Below are 10,730 nucleotides of genomic sequence, written 5' to 3' on the forward strand. Positions count from 1 at the left end.
CACCTGAACTGCAGAATGTAAAACTTGTAACTGTTACTAAAAGATTATACTACTGTGATGATATGGAGGGAAATGGGGAGGGGAAAATGGCAAGGGAGAAAAACAGGGCCAGGGCAAAAAGGACTCGGTATACCTATAAAACTATATCATGGAAAATAATAACAATTAAAAATTTTAAAATATTCCTATATTTATTGGAAAGAGTTACTGAGACAGAATAGGAGGTATGTTCCATCCAATGGTTCACTCTTCAAGAATATGCAATAGCTAGGGCAGATCCAGGCGGAAGCCAGAAACTGGGGATTTCACTGGATCTCCCACATGGGTAGCAGGGGCCCAGTCACTTGCTGCTATTTCCAGTCCATTAATAGGGAGCAATATTGGAAGTGGAATAACCAGTGTAAGAATCCACACACAAATGCAATGCCAGGCGTTGTAGGTAGAGGCTTTACCCACTGTGTCACAAGGCAAGCCCCCTTTTTGTATTTCTGTACACATTTTGTATTTTTGTGTACTTTTTACTTTTGGGTCAGAGAAAGTACAGTAAAGGGTAAACTGTTTTAATTTTACCAGAAGAAATAAAATGAATAAATAAATTTATCTAAAGCTAAAATAGGAGATTTAAAAATATCCAGACTTACTAAAATGTTAAGGACATTCAGGGATAGACTTCCCTTTTACAAGCGTATGAAACATTTTTGTAAATGTGCAGTAGTGGCAGTACTAATGGAAAGAATAGAACCTCTTTTCTGTAGACTCATTTAATGTATTTTTTGCCAATCTGCAATTATTTCTCTCTCCTAAATTATATTTTATGGAAATCGTCTACAAGCCAAAGTACTTTTCAGTGCTGCATGACATTGTGATTGGGTTATTTTGAAATCAGACACATTTTACTCAGTTAAAATGGGAAAACATTAGAATTTCCATGTAAAATTAATTATGTGATCTGAAAGAGCAACAGGGAGGGAGGAAGGAATAGACAGAGACAGAAAAATGTATTCACTCAGTGCTTTAAATAATGCCTGACTTTTAGTAAATATTTAGGGGAAAAATAAATGTGCAGCTGTCGGAGCCTTACTCCATTGCCAGTTAGTACAGAGAATAGGGTACAGAACATATGGCACATAGGACTGTGATCAGAAAAACCCAGGAATCATGGGTACAGGAAGTTAAGTGAAGGTTCAAGCTAATGTAATTGTCTAGGAGTTGTTTTATCACTTGGTTGTTAAACGCAGTCTTCTTTTTTGATGTTTTTATGTGGTTCTGAGTTTTCTGAATCATACTGAAAGCATTATGTGAACTCAGCCATGTCTAAATGTCCTGCTTCCCATTTTTTGAGCTTATTCCTGAGCTCTGCTCACCACTTAGAGATGAGAAGAGACAGGCCATCTGTGTGAGGTTATATATGGATGTCCTGCACGCTCTGCAGCAAATATGTTTGGAAGAAACAAGTGCATGAGTCATTCCTCCGGTGCTGTGCTGGATTATGAATCCTAAAGAGAAGATCCATTCTGGCCTGTCTTAGAGTGAGCAGTCAGCCTTTCCAGCGCTCAGAGCTTTACCCATTCCAGTGCTAAAGGAGAAACGAGAATGCAAAGCTGGAAGCTAAGGCATTAGCCAAATAGTGGCAATGGTCATGTCAGTTAGACTGTGCCTACTCTCCATTCCCTTCCCAGTCCTTGTACGTAAAAGAGCTCTGAGAAAAGCAAGAAACTCTCTTTGAATCAATCACTTATTTGTAAGACTCCCAAGAGAAAAGGTATTTGACAGTTAATTGACTTAACTCTTTTACTGTATATTAAAGGGTACAAAATTTAACAACAGGAAGTATGAACATATTTTGATGAGTAAGTCTTACTCAGCAGTGTGGAGTTTGCTCTGGGTCATTGTACATTCTAAGCCATCACGTATTCTCTAATTCAATATAATCCTTAGTTCCTCTTCACAAATGTACACTTGCTTACAGTTTATCATTAGCTAAAAATTTGATGACAATAAACAAAACTTTAGGAAAATCTCCTGATGATATGGAAAAGCCAGTTACTTAAGGCTTTGGTAACTCCGAGTTCTAAGAAAGGTTTTCAGGAGCTGGAACTCTCCTGTAACTCTATAAAGAAGCTGGGCAAACAGTAAGCCAGTCGGAATTAAACCTCCACAGGAAAGAGGGAGGGCAGTTTTATGCAATTCCTGCTTTCTGTTAACTTTATTTTTATTGCTATGGCGTTAAAATTGAATATATTTGCTATGAAAATAACTTATTTCCTTCATGATTCAAAAATGTTTCACCAAGGAAGAACTGACACTTGCTTAGCTTTTGTACACAAGGAGTTTCTTCATATCATCTCATTTTTTCCTCATGCCAATATTTTGAGATGCATTTTATCTTCTTTTCATATAAAGCAATAATAGATCTAAAGAATAGTTTTGGCATCAAAATGCAGAAAGACCAAATAATTATGTGGTCAACAGGGGGCTCTGTGGAACTCAGTTCCCAAGTTAGTCAGCTAATTCAGATGAGTTTTGTCAGGTTGCTTAAACTTCCGCTGCCTTAGTGAACTCAGCTTTAAATTTCTTTCAGCTGATTGTGTACTGTTATTTCAACAGTCATTTACGACATTTTTGACATGTGTTTTCTTTTGGTATTAATGAGAATATACATTGGTGCACATTTTTTTAACATTTTAAAATTATTCATTTATTTATTTGAAAGACAGAGTTACACAGTGAGGAGAGATTGAGAGCTTGTCAACCCACTGGTTCACTCCCCAAATTGCCACAATGGCCAGAGCTGAGCCAGGCCAAAGCCAGGACTTAGGAACATGAGTTAAAGAAGCCCAAGGACTTGGGTCATCCTCCATTGCTTACCTAGGAGAATTAACAAGGAGCTGAACCGCAAGTGGAGCGACCAGGACTTGATCCAGGGCCCACACAGGATGCTGGCACTCCAAATGCCAGCTTAACTCTTTGTGTTACAGCATCAGCTCCAGCCTACTACTTTAGACCAGAACTTTATCATTGCTGCAGCTTAAAATGTGCATCTCCTTTGACTCAGCAATTCCAATTCAGAAATTCCTCTTCTGGATAAACTCATTCGTGTATGCAAAAACACTTACAGGAAATATTCATTTTGGCACTGTTAATACTAAAGAGTTGGAATATCAATAGAAGCCTCAATTGTAGAAAGACTGAATATATTGAGGTGTGTAATGTATGTCTCAGTGCTTGTGATTACATTAAATATATATGATTTCTATGTAAGGAACTGGTTGACATTGACAGCCTTTGAAGAAAGAAAGAAAATGGGGACTTTAGATAAGTGTCAGATGAATCACTTCTCATTGCTTATTTGTTTCCAGTTAATTACTTATGCAAACAGATTTTTTAAATAAAAAGAACAATATTTTAAAGATAGTGCAATATTGCTTTACTGATTGTTAACTCCTGGTGAGCAGGGTGCTTGAGCTGTAGTCTGGGAGCTGATGAAGATGTAGCTTCAGGGTCAGGGTGATCTGTGGTCCAGTCCTTTCTGAGAAGCAGAGGATTTAGGCTCACCACAGTTCTGCCAAAAGAACAATTAAGATTGAAATCAAGTATTTAGAACACATTTTTGTATTTTCTTTTGTATTTTATGATTTCTTACTAAATTGTACTCTATCTTTAGCCCAATCTCTGCCTTTCACCAGTGCTAAAATATTGGTAAGCACCATTGATAAGTTTCTTTTTTAATTTAATTTTATTGCAAAGTCAGATATACAGAGAGGAGGAGAAACAGAGAGGAAGATCATCTGTCCAATGATTCACTCCCCAAGTGACTGCAACGGCTGGAACTGCACCGAACCAAAGCCAGGAACCAGGAGCTTCTTCCAGGTCTCCCACATGGGTGCAGGATCCCAAGGCTTTGGGCCATCCTCTACTGCTTCCCCAGGCCACAAGCAGGGAGCTGGGTGGAAAGTGGGGCTGCCGGGACTAGAACCTGTGCCCATGTGGGATCCTGGGACATTCAAGGCAGGGATTTTAGCCGCTAGGCCACCACACCAGGCCCCCATTGATTAGTTTTTAAAAATCATCTCCTTTGTAAGCCAGGCAAAATGATTGCATTCCATGTTACTTGCCTAGAGTGCACAGTCTTAAAAATACTGCTTACATAGAACATGTTGAAAGTCTGATGGAGAGGTAATTAAGAAAGATCACTTTGCGTGATGTAGTTATCCATGTTCTATATACTCCAACTTTAAAAATGTCATCTGAAAGAGATTTTCTCTTATCCTGGATTAAAATGAAATAATACACCCATTGTCTATCCTTTTATCTCTCTTTTAAAATTACCTTTTAATTATTATTTTGTGATATAGTTCCATAGGCTCTGGGATTTCCCATTTCCTTCCCCCAATCCCCTCTCTTTTTACTAATTTCCGCTTTAGTGTTACAATGGGTAGTCCTGCATGAACAGTCATAAGTCCATCATTCCACTATTGAAGTGTTTCCTGACACTGTAGGCATGGTAAGTGTCAGAGAGTCCAGCATCCTACTGTTAGGATGTATTCAGCAGTTTCACTGGGAGTCCATCTTTGGTCTGGATGCAGAGATGCATACTGTACTATGTCTCCACATCTGGACATACCAGTCTCTGCTGCACTTCTGTTATACATCCCCTTAAACACAGAGCCAGAAAACACAATCCACAACAGGGAGAAAAACAGATAAATTTACATCAACATGACGTTAAACAACATGCTACAGAATGATCAGTGCATCGCTAAAGTGATGAAAAATAAAAGACCTTCGTGTAGAAAATAATGCTACTGCATGACCCATGTGATACTGAAGAAATCAATAAGAGAAATAAAACTACTTTTTTAAAAAGAAATGACAATAAAAACAAGGATACCAATGTGCATGAGATGTAGCAAAAACAGTGCTGGAATGGGCACTTACATCAGGTGCTTACAATCAAAATGTCTCATATGAATGGTCTATTAATTAATCACAAGAACTTATTGAAAGACATAAATGAATAGGAAGTACAAAAATGCAAAATTCACAGAAAAAAATTGAATTTGAAGCCAAAAAACTACCAATTGAAACAAGAAAGAGCCATTCCGAAAGAAGATGAGTAAAACAATCCTTCAATCATATTAACAAAGAGCATCATTAGAGAACAACCACTTAAAATTAGAGATGAAAGAGAAATGGCCCCAACTTCCTGCTCTTACAGGAGTCATGACACTGTTGGCATAGGCAATATTAGAGACTCTAACATTTTGTGTAGGTATATTTAGAAATTTCACTGGGAGTCTACCCTCATTCCTTACAAGAGATGCATTCTGTTGATTTTTCTTTGATTCCTGGTACTCTGGTCTCCATTATACCCTTGTATGTGGGGTTACACATGTATATTTATTCACCTTTGTAAAAAACTTTTTCAATGGAAATTGTCTTATATTAGAGTGAACATATGATATCTATCCTTTTGGGAATGGCTCACTTCACTTTACATAATAATTTCCAGTTGGTCCCATTTATATAAACAATAGAATTGCACTCTTTTTAATAGCTGAGTAGTATTCCATAGAGTAGATGTACCACAGTTTCCTTATCTAGTCCTGTTTCAATGGGCATCTAGGTTGTTTCCATGATTCTCAATTGTTGATTGTGCTGCAATGAATACAGGGGTACAAGTTGCATTCTCATGTGTATGTGTCAATTCTTTTGTATATATTCCTAGGAGTGGAATTGCTGGGTCAAATTGTAGGTAAATTTTCAGTTGCCTAAGTATTCTCCAATCAGAAGGCAGGAGCCAGGAACTTCTGGGTTTCCCATGTGGGTGCAGGATCCCAAGGCTTTGGGCTATCCTCAACTGCTTTCCCAGGCCACAATCTGAGAGCTGGATGGGAAGTAGGTGATCAGAACATGAATCTGCCCATATGGGATCCCAGCATGTGCAAGGCCAGGACTTTAACCACTAGGCTACTGTGCTGGGCCCCTTTAGTTGTTTTTTTACTTTGTTGATTTTTTCCTTTGCTGTGTAGAAGCTTCTTAGTTTGATGTAGTCCCATTTGTTTATTTTGGTCTTGAGTACCTTTGCTTTTGATGATTTTTCTAGGATGTCATTGTCTGTGCATAAATCTTGTAGAGTATTTCATATATTTTCTTCTCATAGCTTAATGTTCTATCCATTTCTCTTGATATCAATGTGCATATCCATAATATCTTTCATAGCCGGTAGTTATTTTAATTAATTTATTTGAGAGACAGAGAGATGGAGTCAGTGCAGAAAAACAACTCCCATCGGCTAGTTCACTTAGCAGACACCCACAGTTGCTTTGATGGGGCCAAAACAAAAGTCGGGAAGTCAATCAAGTTATTCTGTGGGTCATAGGAACCCGGTATTTGACCCATCACCACTGTCTCTCAGGGTTCACATTTGCAAAAACCTGGAGTCAGGAGCCAGTGCCAGGAAACCCAGGTACCCTGAAGCAAGGCACAGACATTTTAACCTCCAAGCCAGATGCCCATCCCAGAATGATTTCTCTTAAAACCTATTATATTTGTTATCTGAATCTTTCAACAACATGCAATCTCCATAAAGAACAGGCTCAATGCATGTTTTGTTCATAACTGTGTCCCAGTTTGCAGCACAAGCATTGATTGATGAGAATCGAATGGTTCAGGTAAGAGCACAAGAAGGCCTCAGACTTAGACACACATTTTTGTGCCCTTTCCTTTGTGGAACTCTGAATTTTAGCCTTGTTTGTCTTTATCTGAGGTTGTTCTCAAATCCAGCTGTGCAGATGTAAATTAATCTATTTGCTGTGAAACCAATTTACTGAGATTGCCATTGATTACACTTCCTCTATTGTCACACAGGAGCATGTTTCTCACTAAGAAAATATTTAATAGGTTCTTTAATGGTAAATGATGACATTGAACTTCGCCAGACTGGGAGAAGCTTTACGTTTTATTCTCAGACATAGCCATCCTAATCCATTATGGTTGGCAACAGTTAGCCCTTTTTCTTTAGGTTCTTTTTTTTTTTTTTTAACCAAGAACATCTTCTTTGTCTCTTTTTGAGTAATTCATATGGCATACTTCATATGATGAAAAACATTAAGTTAATGAAACAAATTGTATGTTTTGTTTCATTTCAGTATGTCTCCACAGTTAAGATTTGAGTCTGTAACATATTTTGGTTCTTGGCTCATTGTATCACCATATGGTATCTCTCTGCCCTTAATCCTTCTCCTATTTTTTCCTGTTCTCTCCCACCAAATGCTGTCATTAAATGTCTCTCTCTTTTCCATTATGCTACTGTTTGACCACCTCTTGTATCACACACTGTGCCACAAGCAGTTGACTATTCAGCTTGTGCCTAACTTTGCAGTCTCCTTTTTCCTACTTACAACATCCCATTGGCTTCATCATCTTTTTTGCAATACTTCCACTGATCATGTAAAGTGAAGCTATTACCAGTATAAAATCCATGCCATTTATTTATTTAATAATCCCTTAGATGCATTTATATGTGAAAATCCTTTTAACCCTCAGCAGCAATAGGGTTTTTCAGCACCCTGAGTTTTGCAATCCGTTTACTATAATTATGGGGAATGATTTTATCAGTTGTGTTGGTGAAGAAATCATTAGAAATAATTCTTTACCTCTGTCTTCCCAACTAAATATATAAATTGCAGTAAGTTTAATGGAAGACAAAGTATGGAATGGAGTGATAGTTGTAACTAATTGAAATTAATTGATTTTATAAGTAATGTTAATTAATTTTAAAATTAATTTTGTGAATAACCTTTTTATTGAGTAGAAGATGATAAAAATCAAATCTAAGAAGAACTAAGTTTGACTGGCATTAAATATCCTCAGAAGTACAGATATTAAAAAATGTAATTGAGCAGTGTTCAAAATTTATTCTTAGTACAAAGCATAGCAGGTCCTAAATTAAATTTAAGAATGAAAGTAAAGGAGATATTATAGAAAAATAAAGTGTAGTCTTATGTAATTGAAGACTTTGAATTTCTTATGAATTGTTTAGCAGAAACTGTTTGACCAGCAATATGGAAGAAAATTGGGAAGTCTCTTTGCTTTAAAAATGATTACATTCACTGACATGCTTCAATCTGGCAATAAATCAGCTTGGGAAATTTTACATAAAGGGATGTCACTATAAATCCGCTTTTACATTTTTATCTTAAGTAGTATCATCATAAAATATTTAATCAAGTACTAAAACTGTCAAAGTAGGCGATAATTTGAATTTGGGCTTTTGTTTTAATCTATTTCATGTTGAAGGTTTTACCTTTATATAAATTTTAATCTGGATTTATCAGAACTTGTCATAATAACAATCAATAGATAATTTGCTCACAAATTATAACTATCATAAAGACAGGTGATGATAATTTGTTTAGAAACTGAGAGGCCCACATTTAAAGAAAATAACTAACAAAATGCTTTATTTTTTTCTGCTGTAAAAAAGAAAGTATTCTCACTATGAAGTTTTGTTTTTCCTTTTGTAAAGGCTGTTTATCTTTCCATATTTCTCTATTATATTGCAAATTTTAACAACTTTACTAATCATGATTCATCAGACTCCATGTGCAAGACTGAATTTTATTTTCTCCATGTTTTTGTTTGGCAAGGAGAATAGGAAACAGGTAAAGATATTGAAACTTAAGACAAGTCACTGTCACTTTTTCCTGGCTTCTCCTACTTCATTGAAAGCAAGAGCCTATCTTCTTGGCTACCTTGTGAGAATACCATGCTGCTTCAATTATTCTAGCAGGTCCTTGTTCTCATTTTCTTGGGACTTTATCCAAGTGTTGATTTGATCTGCATCAGCTAATGTCTCCCTCAATACTTTTGCCTTGATCACTGATTTATTTGTATATATCCACCTTTGATTGTTGACTTTACTGTTTGAGCTCTATACTAATGAAGCCAGAGAAGCCATTAGAACTAATTCCTTGCCACCTCCTCATTCCCTCCAGCCCATTCCCTCCAGAGCTAGACTAGCTCTGTGCAGTCTTCCCACATAAGGAGATCAGACACCCAGCTGGGAAGTAAGGAAGCCCAGATGATAACTCAAGGGAAATCAGTTTCAGAAAATGCCATTCAAACTGTAGAAATTTATAATCATTATAATTTTCTTAAATTTATCAGCCATTTCTAGACTGGTTACATTGATTCATTAATATGCATACACATATGCACACATACAATTAATAACAAGGTAGATCTGTGAATTTACCTTTGAAAACTGAAGTGATAAATTCCCTAGGTATAGACTTCAAACAACAGCTGTTAACTTAATCACAGAGGCACTGCAAGGCTGAATACTTTTTTAAAACTGTTGTCTTTTCAACAGATGATACATCTGAAACAATAGGTAGGGAGCAGGTGTGTGAGGGTCTGAATCTTAGCTTACAATTGGCAAAACTGTGACTACAGAGGGAAGCCATTAGAGATGTTGTCAAAAAGATTGATGATGTTATGCACTTTGAAATTGTCCTTGACAAATTATATAAAATGAATAATTTTTCTCCTAAGGCACAGCATGAATTAGAGTAAGTTGGAGCACATAATGCAAGTTTTTCAGGTACAAGGATTTCCTTAGTTCAATGAGGAATATCCAGATTGGATTAAGGCAATTCTCCGAAATCATTTTACCAAAACTGTAAACAGCTTAGAGTTAAGTGAAATGAGAAGTGTGAATGAGCTGAGTATAGGCTATTGAAATGACATATTGGGCTTCTCCACTTTCTGAAGTCACCTTTCCACATGACGTGTGTACCTGGTTTGTTGGAGAAGGTGAATCTTGCAGAAATGGGATGCAAGGATTATTAAAATGACAGTGGTTAATAAACCTTCATCTTGTATTCTAGTCCATGTGTTGCCTTGGGCTTTTTAAACTAGAGTGCATTTGCTCTGTGCATAAGAAGAAACAGGAACAGCTGCCTTAGGTGCATTGGAGGAAGTTCTTCACTTCCTGATGATGAAGCATTTAAAATGCTAGTTATATTAAAATAGATATATTAGAAGCAAAATTTTAAATTCCAAGAGGTTTTTATTTTTGATAAAGTTTTATTCATTTGGAAGGCAGAGTTACAGAGAGAAGAGGAAACAAAATGATAATATAGTTACTTTGTGGTCTCCCATGTGTGTGGGGGGCATGTCTTTCCTGACATTCACCATCCCCTCCCAACTCCTCACCCTTGCCATAAGTTTTTAAAATAAAGAATAAGAAAAGGGCATTGTGGCACCTCATATTAAGCCACTGCTTGTGACACCCACTGCCCTTATTCAAATGCCTAGCTTCATGTCCGGCCTCAACTTGTGATCTACCTTGCTGTTAATACATGCCCTTGGAAGTAACAGATAATGAGTCAAGTGCTTGAGTCCTTGCCATTTACCTGGGAGACCTGCAAGGAGTTCAGGCACTGGGTTTTGGACTGGTCCCATCCCTAGTTCTGCAAAAGTGTGTGAGAAGTGAACCAGAGGATGGGAGATCTCTCTGACTCTGTCTACATTTCGCTGACTTTGTTCTCACTGTGCCTTACAATCTAATTATATTAAAAAACAAATTAAGAATTTGAGGAAATATGTATTCAGTTTTGCATGGATATACTCCTCACCAACCCTGGGATCTTGAAGTCACTCTAAGCTTTTCAAAGTGTGTCTTTCTGCCTGTCCATTCTGATTCCATTGATTTCTGAAGTCAC

General features: G+C 36.9%; 1 long non-coding RNA gene across 1 annotated transcript; it reads right to left on the reverse strand.

Annotated features, from left to right (window-relative positions):
* Nucleotides 1-3,403: 3,403 nt before the first annotated feature.
* On the reverse strand, nt 3,404-9,932 carry LOC121158472. The gene is made up of 3 exons (XR_005884192.1): nt 9,803-9,932; nt 9,260-9,385; nt 3,404-3,562 (listed from the first exon to the last, which is right to left on the reverse strand). It is a non-coding gene; the product is annotated as an uncharacterized LOC121158472 (long non-coding RNA).
* Between the last annotated feature and the right edge of the window lie 798 nt (nt 9,933-10,730).

This window comes from Ochotona curzoniae, unplaced genomic scaffold (genome assembly GCF_017591425.1).
Source record: "Ochotona curzoniae isolate NIBS_2020 unplaced genomic scaffold, NIBS_Ocur_1.0 contig_3819, whole genome shotgun sequence".
In the NCBI taxonomy this organism is placed as follows: domain Eukaryota; kingdom Metazoa; phylum Chordata; class Mammalia; order Lagomorpha; family Ochotonidae; genus Ochotona; species Ochotona curzoniae.